Raw genomic sequence first — 13,564 nt, 5'->3', positions numbered from 1 at the left:
ACTTTCCAAGTGATGCTAAAATCGCTTGGAAAGTGCTTGTCAACCCTCATGCGGAAATGCATGTGAAGAACGCTTCACTTCCGCATGTCCCTGGCAGGAAAAACGCATGTACAATCCGCATGCGTAATTTCTGCCAGGGAGATGCAGAAACGCTCAGGAAAAAATCAGGGGCATCGTGGGCACATAGCCTTAAAGGGACTCTGTCAGCACAGAATGACTGTTCACACTAAATCCCGCAGCTTGGTTCTTTACGGCAGGGCCAATCATTTATATACACCTTCCGATCTGCTTATTTTCCCTCTATCTCTGCCTACCTTCTTCTTTGATCGACAGCTCTGACTTCATAAAGCCAGCGAAGAGTGGAAATAGATGGAAACCAAGCAGGTGGGGAGGTGTATATAAATGATTGGCCTTGCCATCCATGGAGCACCGAGCGCCTGGACTTAGTTTCAATAGTGATTCTGTGCTGACAGAGTCCCTTTAAACACAGTCAGAGGCTGAAAGCTTATACAGGTCTGACATTCTGCACAGTTGTATCCAGTCTCATTAATCCTCTGTGAGTTGAAAAGGAACCTGTCATATCCCCAAATGCTATTAACCTGCATCTATGGGGTTAATCACGTTCTCAAGTTGCCCAGCGCCCACACTGAAAGTCCAGCTACCAGGATGAAATAAACTATATTCCTCCCTTAGGTCTACAGCTTTGAGTCATAAAAACAAAATCATCACTCAGTACATAGTAAGCGGCGGTTGTAACCACACCCCGGCACTGACAGTCGGCTCTGTACAGTGCATCAGTACGGAGCCGGCTGTCAGTAAGTGTCGGGGAGTGCTTACAGCTGACGCTCACTATGTACTGAGCGGTGACTGAAGCCACACCTCTATGACTGAAAGCCTGAGGTTGACGGGAGCAATACAGTTTATTTCCTGAAAGCCGGGCTTTCAGATTATCTAGAAGTTAGTACTGTTTAGGGATTTGACAGGTTCTCATGAAAGCAGATCTGTGACCAGATTTCACAAAGCAAATTACCAAACAGATCTTCGTCCTCCTTGAGTGTGGCTGACTTATTTTGAATAGCTGTGTCAAAAAGACTGTAAGATGCAATATCCTGAGCTGGAATTATAGAGAGCTCAACTCCAAATTAAATAGGGCCATAATGATGGATTTTGGTAAAAAAACATGCACCACATATTCTATGTAATAAGCACATATGACCAGTCAGAAAACATTTTCTTAAAAGAACTTGGATTGCGACGTATTGTCATGCTACCTTTTGTAACTATGCTTGCAATATTTCAGGGTTTTTTGTTTGTTTGTTTTGTTTTTAAATTTTCTTAACCACAAAAAACATTTTCCAGTTTTCATAAATAAAATTAGAAAAAAAGATTTAGACATTTTGTGCACAGAAATACATTAATAGGAACAAATATACTGTTGTATATCCCAACTGAAATCCACCCTCCCTCGTAACAATATTTCAGTTTTGATGGCCAAGTGCATTGGAAGTTACAAAGTGACCGCAGGCCATCTGACTAAGAAGTATTTACCCATTGCACAATAGCGAATTACTCTTTCTTACGTGATAGAGTATATGTGCCTCCTCCATTTGATCAGGCTTTCCTGGAGTTAATTTCCCCAAAAATTGCATCTTTCCCTGACAGCCCATACTGGCCATGGGAAACTTCAATGCAGTGTCTGACTCTTCTATGTACAGGACAGGGGGTCCAGACACTGCTTCTGTACATCTGAGTGCTAGGTGCTCTGCCTCACATTTAACGGATATGTGGCAATGGAAATATCCTGACCAGCAGATGTTCTCCTTTTAAAACTGTGCATAAATCCTTTTCCAGAACTCATCTGGTCTTTGCTTCTCCAGACTTATTACCACCAATATTAAATATTGATTATACTATCTGAGGAATCTCTTACTACTCGGCGCTAGCTCTTTAATTTGCAATAGATTCACCGACTGTTGCAATAGATTCACCGACTGGTTCAAAAACTTGCATGCATTCTGACTGGCTTGTATATAGAAGTTTCCATTGCAGCCCATGCTGCTGTGGGGCTCAAATAGTGTTTCTCCAAATTATCTTGTTAAATGGAATGCTTTGGAAAGATTACAGTTAGGGGAGCTTTTATGTCCAAGGTGGTAGGCCAAAGACATATTTCCTGGGAAGGGGAGTCATTCTAGACCTTAAAGGACATTGTAGATGACTTTAAATCATTACACTCAGATAAAACCCCTAAGATGATGGAGACTGGTATAAAGCCAAATGAGAGAAAGTTTAATCTCAGTTGGACCTCTAAGCAGGGCCGGCTCCAGGTTTTTCTGAGCCCCAGGCGAAAGAGTCTCAGTGGGCCCCTTTAATACATACCACGATTCATGATGCACAGATACCGCAGAGAAATATAGGTATAGTACAATGCAAAGATTTCACTTCTTACATTATATTAGTGATATCTATTGTAAATTCCACAATAGCTCAGAAACCGGCGAAAAGCTCCACACAGAATACTGGCCCCCATATAAGGCCCCATACGGAATACTGGCCCCCATACGGAATACTGGCCCCCATATAAGGCCCCATAAGGTAATACTGGCCCCCATATAAGGCTCCATACGGAATACTGGCTCCCATATAAGGCTCCATACGGAATACTGGCCCCCATATAAGGCTCCATACGGAATACTGGCCCCCATATAAGGCCCCATATGGAATACTGGCCCCCATATAAGGCTCCATACGGAATACTGGCCCCCATATAAGGCTTCATACGGAATACTGGCCCCCATATAAGGCTCCATACAGAATACTGGTCCCCTTATAAAGCTCCATACAGGATACTGGCCCCCATATAACGCTCCATACAGGATACTGGTCCCCTTATAATGCTCCATACAGGATACTGGCCCCCATATAATGCTTCATGCAGGCTGTCCCCCCCCCACATAATGCCCCATACAGGCTGCCCCCCCCCCTATAATGCTCCATGCAGGCTGTTACCCCCCACATAATGCCCCATACAGGCTGTCCCCCCCCTTATAATGCCCCATGCAGGCTGTCCCCCCCCCCTTATAATGCCCCATGCAGGCTGTCACCCCTCCTCTTTATAATGCCCCATGCAGGATGTAGTCCCCCCCCTCTTTATAATGCCCCATGCAGGATGTAGTCCCCCCCCTCTTTATAATGCCCCATGCAGGATGTAGTCCCCCCCCTCTTTATAATGCCCCATGCAGGTTGTCACCACCCTCTCTTTATAATGCCCCATGCAGGATGTCACCCCCTCTCTCTTTATAATGCCCCATGCAGGCTGTCACCCCCTCTCTCTATAATGCCCCATGCAGGATGTCACCCCCTCTCTCTATAATGCCCCATGCAGGATGTCACCCACTCTCTCTATAATGCCCCATGCAGGATGTCACCCCCTCTCTCTATAATGCCCCATGCAGGACGTCACCCCCTCTCTCTTTATAATGCCCCATGCAGGCTGTCACCCCCTCGCTCTATAATGCCCCATGCAGGATGTCACCCCCTCTCTCTATAATGCCCCATGCAGGATGTCACCCCCTCTCTCTATAATGCCCCATGCAGGATGTCACCCCCTCTCTCTATAATGCCCCATGCAGGCTGTCACCCCCTCTCTCTATAATGCCCCATGCAGGATGTCACCCCCTCTCTCTATAATGCCCCATGCAGGATGTCACCCCCTCTCTCTATAATGCCCCATGCAGGATGTCACCCCCTCTCTCTATAATGCCCCATGCAGGATGTCACCCCCTCTCTCTATAATGCTCCATGCAGGATTTCACCCCCTCTCTCTTTATAATGCCCCATGCAGGCTGTCACCCCCTCTCTCTATAATGCCCCATGCAGGATGTAACCCCCTCTCTCTATAATGCCCCATGCAGGATGTCACCCCCTCTCTCTATAATGCCCCATGCAGGATGTCACCCCCCCCTCTCTTTATAATGCCCCATGCAGGATGTCACCCCCTCTCTTTATAATGCCCCATGCAGGATGTCACCCCCTCTCTTTATAAGGCCCCATGCAGGATGTCACCCCCCCCCATACTATGCCCCATGCAGGATGTCACCGCCCCCCCATATTATGCCCCATGCCTCCATACATTAAAAAAAAAATCAAATACTCACCTCACTCCTCCTCACCTGCTGCAGCTGCTCGGGTCAGGACTCCAGCGTCGCCGGTATCTTCCTGCTCTGCGCTCCCTGTGACGGCTCAGGGGAGAGCGCGGTGGAAAGACGTCACCGCACCCTCTGACCTGAGACGTCACAGGGAGCGCAGAGCAGGAAGACAGCGGATCTACGGAGGCACGGGGAGAGGTAAGTATCCGGCTGCCGGGGCCCTGAGCAAGCGGGAGAGAAGGGCGGGCGCTGGCACAGCTCTCCTCCGCACATAGCCCGGCGGGGTGCGCGACCGCCAGTGGGCCCCTCTGCCTGCTCAGGGCCCCAGCACTTGCCCGGGTGCTGACGCCGGCCCTGCCTCTAAGGATCAGTCTATGAACAGGGTGACTTATCGGATTCCACAAGGGAGACTCTAGTGGTGGTGCTGTTGAAGCCAGGGAAGGATCTGCAGATTCTTATCTCCTTATTTTGCTTCTGAATACAGACATTAGAATTCTAGTGAATATGCTTATCACTAGGTTAAATAAAGTTGCTTTCTCTTCCATCTCGTTGCCACCTGGCCCTCCTCTACCTCGGTAAACCCTCCGACGTCTAAGTTATCAAAGACCATTTCTCCTACCACTTTTTGATGCAGTTTCCCTAAAGAAGTGCATGGACTGATGGGTGGAATTCATGGCCATCTCAGTGTTTGAAGCCTCAGGGTCGGCCTTCACTGCTAACTGGGTCATGGCATCATATTCAGGTATATAACATCCAAGCTGGCATACCTCGCAGATTCGATAGCCCACGCAGCTAAGTACAGTAGTGTTCAAAATAATAGCAGCCCAATATAACCAGATTAATCAATGTTTATTTGGTATAAATTATATTACCAAATGTCAAACAATTTACCAGTTGGTGCAGCAGATTCTAAGAAAACCAACAGACTCAGCATTCATGATCTGCATGTTTTTGAGTCTGTGTATTTGAATAATTGATTGAAAGGGGGTGTGTTCAAAATAATAGCAGTGTGAAGTTCAATTAGTGAGGTCAATCATTCTGTGAAGAAACCGGAGTGAAGCAGGTGGCCCTTATTTAAGGGTGAAGCCAGCACATGTTGTACATGCATTTCTCGTTGAAAGACTGAGACATACAGATCGTTCGAGACATTGTTCAGAAGAATAATGTACTTTGATTAAAAAGTTGATTGGAGAAGGTAAAACTTATAAAGAAGTGCAGACAATGATAGGCAGTTCATTTTCATTTGAGCTGATCTCCAATGATTTAAAATGGAAAGCAAAACCAGAGAGACGTGGAAGAAAACGGAAGACTACCATTCGAATGGATCAAAGAATAGCCAGATGGGCAAAGTGTCAGCTAATGATCAGTTCCAGGATGATCAAAGACCGTCTCAAGTTACCTGTGAGTACTGTGACCGTGAGAAGACGCCTGTGTGAAGTTAATCTCTTACCAAGAAGTCCTCGCAAAGTCCCATTGTTAAAAAAAGACGCAGTGAATCGAATACAATTTGTCAAAGAACACATCAACTGGCCTAAAAAGAGATGGAGAAACATTTTGTGGACTGATGAAAGAAAGACAGTTCATCAGACGACCCCCAAACTCAGCATTCAAGCCACAGTACACTCTGAAGACAGTGAAGCATGGTGGTGCAAGCATCATGATATGGGCATGTTTCTCTTACTATGGTGCCAGACTTATTTATAGCATACCAGGGATCATATTAAAATACTTGAATAGGTCATGCTGCCTTACGCTGAAGAGGATATGCCCTTAAAATGGGTGTTTCAACAAGATAACGACCCTAAACACAACAGTAAAAGAGCAAAATCTTGGTTCCAGTCCAACAAAATTGAGGTTATGGAGTGGCCAGCCCAATCCCTGGACCTTAAACCGATAGAACACTTGTGGAGTCACGTCAAAAATGCAATTTCTGAGGCAAAGCCAGCAAATGCCAAGAAATTGTTGGATGTAGTCACAGCATCTTGGGCTAGAATAACAGTTGATAGGTGCCAGAAGATGGTTGACTCTATGCAACATAGATGTGAAGCAGTTCTTAAAAACTATGGGTATATAACTAAAATATTAGGTTAGTGATTCACAGGAATGCTAAATCCTCAAAAAAAAAAGAAGAGTACATATTGTGAGTTTGTAAAGACAAATGCAGACACTGCTGTTTTTTTTTTTTTTTTTTTTTTTTTTTTTTTTTTTTTAAGAACAGCCCAATGTTCATTTTTTTTATTTTCTGGAAAGTAGTTAAAAATTATATACATTTCTCTTCATGCTTTGAATTAGAAAACAGTGAGCAATGTTCCCAATGCATGGAAATAAAAACTAGTATAAAGATTTTGTGCTTAACTCATGTTTTTGAACACACTGATATTATTTAGAATACTACTGTACCTTGGCTCCACCTCTCTTGAAATTGGACATCTGCGCTGCTCAAGCTTCAAGCTATATTATAGCGATCCATTGTGTTCACTAGCTCAATTTGTGGAATGCGGACCATGCGTCCAAACAATCCCTCATGAACCTTTCCTTCCAGGACTCTCGCTTTTTCGGTGAAAAGCTTGACAGCATCATTTTGAATTCCACAGGTGGGTAGAACAACCTTGCTCCTACAGCCGAGACCTACTCTGTCTTCATCTAACCAAAAGCCACATCAGCTTTGCGCCTTTCATCAGTTTCCATATAACAACCAAGAAAGACATACTTACTACCCCTCAAGAAAAGAAGAGACCATCCTTCAAGCCGACTCCTATATGGTGTCCACACATCCAGCTTGCCAAGTCTTCCTAGACAAGAAGCAACAAGTTTTCCTCACATGATAGCTGCCCACCTGAAGAGGGATCTCATGTGGGGGTGCACGATCTCTTCCTGTTCCAGAACGTGTGGCTTCCAGCAGCCAATGACGCTTGGGCCAGGGAAACTGCCTCCTCCAAAATGCAAGATAAAATTCTCCACTCTGCACTGAGATAGTTTTTTCCTATCCTGTCCCCCATGGACACTCTCCTTGGAAGCTGTTTTTTTTCCCCAAGCCATTTCCTCACTTCTCCAGTTAGGCATCATTGTTCATTCAAACCTTTTTATTGTTCCCAAGAAGGATGGTTCGGTTCATCCAATGCTGAACCTAAAATTGCTGAACAATGTCCTGCTTAACCGCATCTGAATGTAATACCTTTTGTTCGGTTGTTACCTCCATGGAACCTGGAAATTTCTTTCCTCAGTGGACCTTCAGGATGCCAATCTCCACATTCATATTTTTCTAGCGCACCAGAAGTTTCCCCGTTTTGCTGTCAATCAGTTCCATTTTCAGTTTGTGGCTTTCTCCTTCAGGCTCACCACGAACCCCAGGGTTTTCACAAAAGGTCATGGCTGCAAACATGGCCTTTTTACATGTGAGGGGGATAGTGGTCATTCCTACTTGGATGACATAATTGCTCCCTACAACTTTGAGAACCTCAAAAGTCTGTAGATTACACTAAATGCTTAAACTGTCGCTAATCCCATCTCAGCGCATCATCTTCCTGAGAATGATTTTCAATAATGTCCAAGTGAAAGTTTTCCTTCCAGAGGACAAAAGGTCGGCTTTTCAAAACTGGTATCTGATCTTTGAGCTGTCCATCTCCACTTCTGCATTAGTGTTCTAAGCAAGATGGTGGCAGCTACCGCAGCAATCCCATTTGCTCAGTTCCACACTAGGCCTCTTCAGCCAGCCCTGCTCTCCCATTGAGATGGGCTATCTAGGGAGAAGATACAGTGGCATGTAAAAGTTTGGGCACCCCAGGTCAAAATCACTGTTATTGTGAACAGTTAAGCAAGTTGAAGATGAAATGATCTCTAAAAGGCATATTGTTAAAGATGACATATTTCAGTTGTATTTTAGGCAAATAAATATATATATTGTCTTTTTTTTTTTCATTTTAAAAAATTACAATAAGGGAAATGGGCCTATGCAAAAGTTTGGGCACGCTTGGAGATTTGTGTGCTTTGATAATTTTGACAAAGGTTTCTGACCTTAATTAGCCTGTTAGGGTTATGGCTTGTTCACTACCATCGTTAGGAAATGCCAGGTGATGAAAATTTCCCAGCTTTATAAAAACCAAGCCTCCTCTAACTTTATGCCAAAAAATCAGCAGCCATGGGTTATTCTAAGCAGCTGCCTAGCACTGTGAAAATGAAAATAGTGGAGGCCCATAAAGCAGGAGAAGGCTAAAAGAAGATAGCAAAGTGTTTTCAAGTTGCCCTTTCCTCAGTTTGAAATGTAATTAAGAAATGGCAATTAACAGGAACAGTGAAGGTCAAGATAAGGTCTGGAAGACCAAGAAAAATTTCCATGAGAGTTGTTCGTACGATTGCTAGAGAGGCAAATCAGAACCCCCGCTTAACCTCAAAAGACCTACAGAAAGATTTAGCAGACTCTAGCTTTGTGGTTCATTGTTCTACTGTTCAGAGACACCTGCACAAATATGACCTTCATGGAAGAGTCATCAGAAGAAAACCTCTCCTGCAGCCTCACCATAAAATTCAGCATCAGAAGTATGTAAAAGAACATCTAAACAAGCCTGATACATTTTGGAAACAAGTTCTGTCGACCGAAAAGGTTAAAATAGAAGTCTTTGGCCACAATGATCAAAGGTATGTGTGGAGAAAAAAGGCCACCAAATTTCAGGAAAATAACATCTCGCCAACTATTAAGCATGGGGGTGGATCAGTCATGCTTTGGGGATGTGTTGCAGCCGATGGTGCAGGGGACATTTCACGGGTAGAGGGAACAATGGATTCTATGAAATTTCAACAAATTCTTGATGCAAACATAACACCATCTGTAAAAAAAAAAGCTGAAGTTGAAAAGAGGATGGCTTCTACAAATGGTTAATGATCCTAAACAAACATCAAAATCCACAATAGGCTACCTCAAAAGGTGCAAGCTGAAGGTTTTACAATGGCCCTCACAGTCCCCTCTTCTGAACATCAATGAAAATCTGTGGCTAGACCTCAAAATAGCAGTGCATGCAAGATGACCAAGGAATCTCACAGAACTGGAAGGATTTTCCAAGGAAGAATGGATGAAAATCCCTCAAACAATAATTGAAAGACTCTTGTCTTGCTACAAAAATCTTTTACAAGCTGTGATACTTTCAAAAGGGGGTGCTACTAGGTACTAACCATGCAGGATGCCCAAACTTTTGCATTGGTCCATTTTCCTTTTTCGTCATTTTTAAAATGTAAAAGATTAAAAAATATATATTTTTTGCCTAAAATACAAAGGAAATCTGTTATCTTTAACTTCAGGCCTTTTAGAGATCATTTCATCTTCAACTTGCTTAACTGTTCACAATAACACTAACTTTGACATGCCACTGTAGACCTAATTCTTCTCTAAACCAACCCCTTAGCATCCCTCATCCAGAGTCAGACTGTCTCTGATCTATTGGTGGAACTATCCCCTCATTTTTCTTAGTCATTCCTTCCTCCTGTCACTGACAGATTGTGACAACAGACGCTAGTCTTCCTGGTTGGGGAGCAGTCCTCCTGAAGTTTACGGTGCATGATCAGTGGAAGAGTCACAAAAACCTACTTTCATTAACGTCCTACAACTCAGAGCAATTAGTCTACATTGGCACGATCAGCTGTTTCCAAATCCAAATTCAGTCTGACAACACCACCACTGTGACTTACGTCAACAATCAAGGGTAGAGGTCTCCCAGATTCTCAACAGAGTGGTAGAAAGAATCCCAGTAATCACAATGATCCACATCCTGGGAGTAGACAACTGGGCAGCGGACAGTCTAAGTTGCGAAGGATTAACTGCAGTAGAATGGTCACTGCACCTGACAGTGGGGCACTCCAGACATCGAACTGATGGCATCTAGATACAATCACAAAGTTTCTTAGTTCATGTCCAGAACTCGCAACCCCATAGTAGTCGCCTCTGTTGTTATGGATATCCATGGTCACAATTTTCCCTCCTCTACTTTTGCTACCCAAGTTGCAGAAGAAGATAAAGTTGGAAGGAACCACAGTCATCCTTGTGGCTCCGGACAGGCTCAAAGATCATGTTACGCCGAAGTGGTCAACCTCTTCGCAGACATTCCATGGAGACTTCAGGATCAACCAGCCCTACTTTCCCAAGGTCCCCTCTTCCACCAGAATTCTCAGTAGCTCAATTTAAGGGCTTGGCTGTTAAAGCCACAGTTCTAAAATCCTCGGGTTTTTCTGATCACGTTTTGCACACTATGATCAAGGTACAAAAGCCATCCCTGTTTAGTATATACATTGTACCTAGAAGGCTTTCTTCCGCTTGTGTGAATTTCCCAAGTTAACCATTTTGATTATTCCCTTGCATTCCTCCTCGCCTTTTCTGCACTCGAGGGCTAATCCAGGCTCAAGACCCATCTCACTCGAGGGCCAGATCTCGGCACTGTCCATTCTTTTTCAAAAGAATCTGGCTTCTAAGCCTCAGATCAGGACTTTGAGGTGTGGCCCAATCTGTTCCACTCTCATCCCTTGCTTGGGACCGCTTTTGGATATACTACGGTTTCCTGTGTCCCTCCAAAGAAGCACTCAAGAAAGGAGGATTTTTGAACTGGACTATCCATAAAATCTTTCTCGCAGCCTTCATTGGGGGATACAGCCCTTTTCTTACATCGGTGCATTGGTTGAACTTCATGTTGCACGCTGAGTACTTGGACTATGGGTACTCTCTATGTCCATTTTGAGCTCCAAGTTTTGTGGAGGAGGGCTGGAGAATTTGCTGGTTAAGAGTGTTGATGTATGACTGGTGTTACAGAGTTGTTGTTTACATTGTTGGTGCTTAGGTCTTTCTGATACATTTACTGTTGTCATCAATAATACAATTGTATGGTTTTGTTAATGCTCTTACCAAAAGTTTAGCCTATGTTTATTATTTTTGATACCTACTGTTTTATTATGACTTATTGTTAAACGGCTGATTAATCTGAAGACGTGAAATGTTTAAAGGGAATCTGTCACCCCCTGTGACGCTTTTAACGTATTACTATGGGCATACAGGTGATAGAATTGTTCAAATAGTCCCACCTGTATGTCTCATAGCTACTGTCCTGTTGTTGAGAAATAGTCTTTTAATCCTGTATGTTAATGAGGTCTTCTAGGTTCCGGAGCGTGCGGTGCCTGGAAGAAAACTCCTGCCTCCGGTGTTATTTGTGTACTACCCCCCTACCATCAGCCATGCCATATGACGTGCAGCTGTAGTACCGGAATCCTCCGCCTGCAATAGCGAGATTATACTTAGAAGGACAGAAAAGGTAAGTGTAATCGCGCTATTGCAGGGCACAGCGTGGGTTTCTGACGCCACAGCTGCACGTCACATGGCACTTTGACACTCATGGGAGGGGGGTGGTACGCAAACGAACACCAGAGGCAGGAGTTTTCTTCTAGGCAAGGCACGCCTGGAACGCCACATTAACATAAAAGGATTAAAAGATGATTTCTCATCAACAAGACAGCAGCTATGAGACATACAGGTAGGACTATTTGAACAATTCTAAATCACCTGTATGCCCATAGTAACAGGTTAAAAACATCCTGGGGGGAGGGGGGGACGGACAGATTCCCTTTAACATTTGTTGCTTTCTCATGTATAATTACTGAAATAAAGACTAAAAAAAAGAAAGACTGTAAAATTCTGACATAACTATGAGAATTTTAGACTAAAGAAAGCTCACAAGTCCAAATGTACTCAGTCCCCGTCTCCCCACCCAGCCTGAATACTGCGGACTGTACTGAGCAATATAAAATCTCAGCAGCAGCAAAGGGGAGGGACACTGAAGAGCTGTCCATCAGACTAGATTGGCGAAAATTCAGCAACAGAAAGAAGAGACACTGAGGAGCTGCCTATCAGGCCAAGTCATCAATTACATCAATGTAATTATTAATATTACACAATCCATTATATATTTAGTCTACATGTCATCTTTAATTTTATTAAACCTTTGACCATTCATAACAGTGCCACTTTGTGATCTATCTAGACACTGCACAGGCGTTTTTGATCATTCTTTTTTTTTTTTTTTTTTTTTTAATCATTCTTTCACCTTTCTCATATCCACATGGTTCTACCAATGCAGCTGGGGAGGTGGAGAACAAGAATACATCGGGCCTCGGAGGTGTCCACCCCATTTCTCCACGTCTCCATGACGTCTCGCTCACATGACCGCGATGCTGTGGATCACATGACCGCGATGCTGTGGATCACATGACGTGGGTGGGCGGCGGTCCCATGAGTTCCTCGATGTGCGCATGCGTCGCCAATCACCTACACCAAGTCACATTGGCCCAGACAGAATTTAAAAACTTGCCAATCATAAGATGACTCCACCCCCTGATGAATGTATGCCGAAACGCACGTCGGGGTGGGCGCATAACGTGTATGTAGTAAGTTACTCATGCCACAAGCTCAAGTATATATCTTCTTGTATTTATTCTATTTGGCACATGTTATGTACTTGTAGCTGTAATTTCCTTTATATCTAATTACCATCCTTTGCAAGTTGCCTCCCTACATAGGGATTATCTATAGGAACAGTACTGCAATATTTATTGGCTGGCACTTGCATTTTAGTATGACAAACTTATATCATATAGATTTATATTTCAACTGCATGTATACAAAATATTTAGATTCTATAGGATAACTATACAAGATTTTGCTGTTTACTTGCAATTACTTTTTCTAGATAGAAGCCATGATATTCCTTTGTCCATCTGCACTTGCACTTTGACATTTACTCCACCGCATGACAATTATCTTGCATAGAAACATCTTGAGTTGTCATCCCTATATATACAATTACTATTCCTAGATAGGATCTATTATATTGCTTTGTCTATTTGCTCTTTGACATTTTTTCAGTCATATATATGTATTGCAATTACCTTACATCTCGACTTGTCATATCTTTACAGACACGTTTTTTCTTACGTTTTTTTTTCTTCTACATATAGATATTCTTCATTTATGCTCTTATGCCATATGTCTTTCTTGTAATGTTCAAGAATTTTATACACTATTTTCCTTGATATGCGCCTCCTGTTATTCCTTTGCATGGCCATTGCTGGCAATATTTATTGTTTAATAAAATGTAATTATTTTAACATTACTATGACCATATCTCGGTTTGTTCTTTCTGTGTTTCCTATCTAAGTGGATAGAGACTTTCATAAAGGATTATACAGCCCACTCGCATGGATTTTTAGAGTACATACACCAGTCAAGGTACAAGGGATACATTTAATATGTATATAGTGTGTATTGTGAAATCTGGTGACAGATTTGCTTTAATAGCTTACCTTTATCTACACAGATAATAGAATCATATTGGAATACACTTCTAAACCAGTCAACAAGTCATTTATAATCATCAGCCCAATAGAAAAGC

At 43.1% G+C, this 13,564-nt stretch overlaps 1 protein-coding gene across 8 annotated transcripts in view; it reads right to left on the bottom strand.

The window, feature by feature from the left end:
* HERC1 (HECT and RLD domain containing E3 ubiquitin protein ligase family member 1) overlaps window positions 1-13,564 on the bottom strand; it is a 175,759-nt gene that overhangs the window by 65,719 nt on the left and 96,476 nt on the right. The gene's annotated exons all lie outside the window — the stretch shown is intronic.

Source organism: Phyllobates terribilis, unplaced genomic scaffold, assembly GCF_046119375.1.
Source record: "Phyllobates terribilis strain yellow unplaced genomic scaffold, ASM4611937v1 Scaffold_11__3_contigs__length_659146591, whole genome shotgun sequence".
NCBI classification, from domain to species: domain Eukaryota; kingdom Metazoa; phylum Chordata; class Amphibia; order Anura; family Dendrobatidae; genus Phyllobates; species Phyllobates terribilis.
Note: the sequence above shows the minus strand (reverse complement) of the source record. Positions and strands in the feature narration are given on the sequence as shown.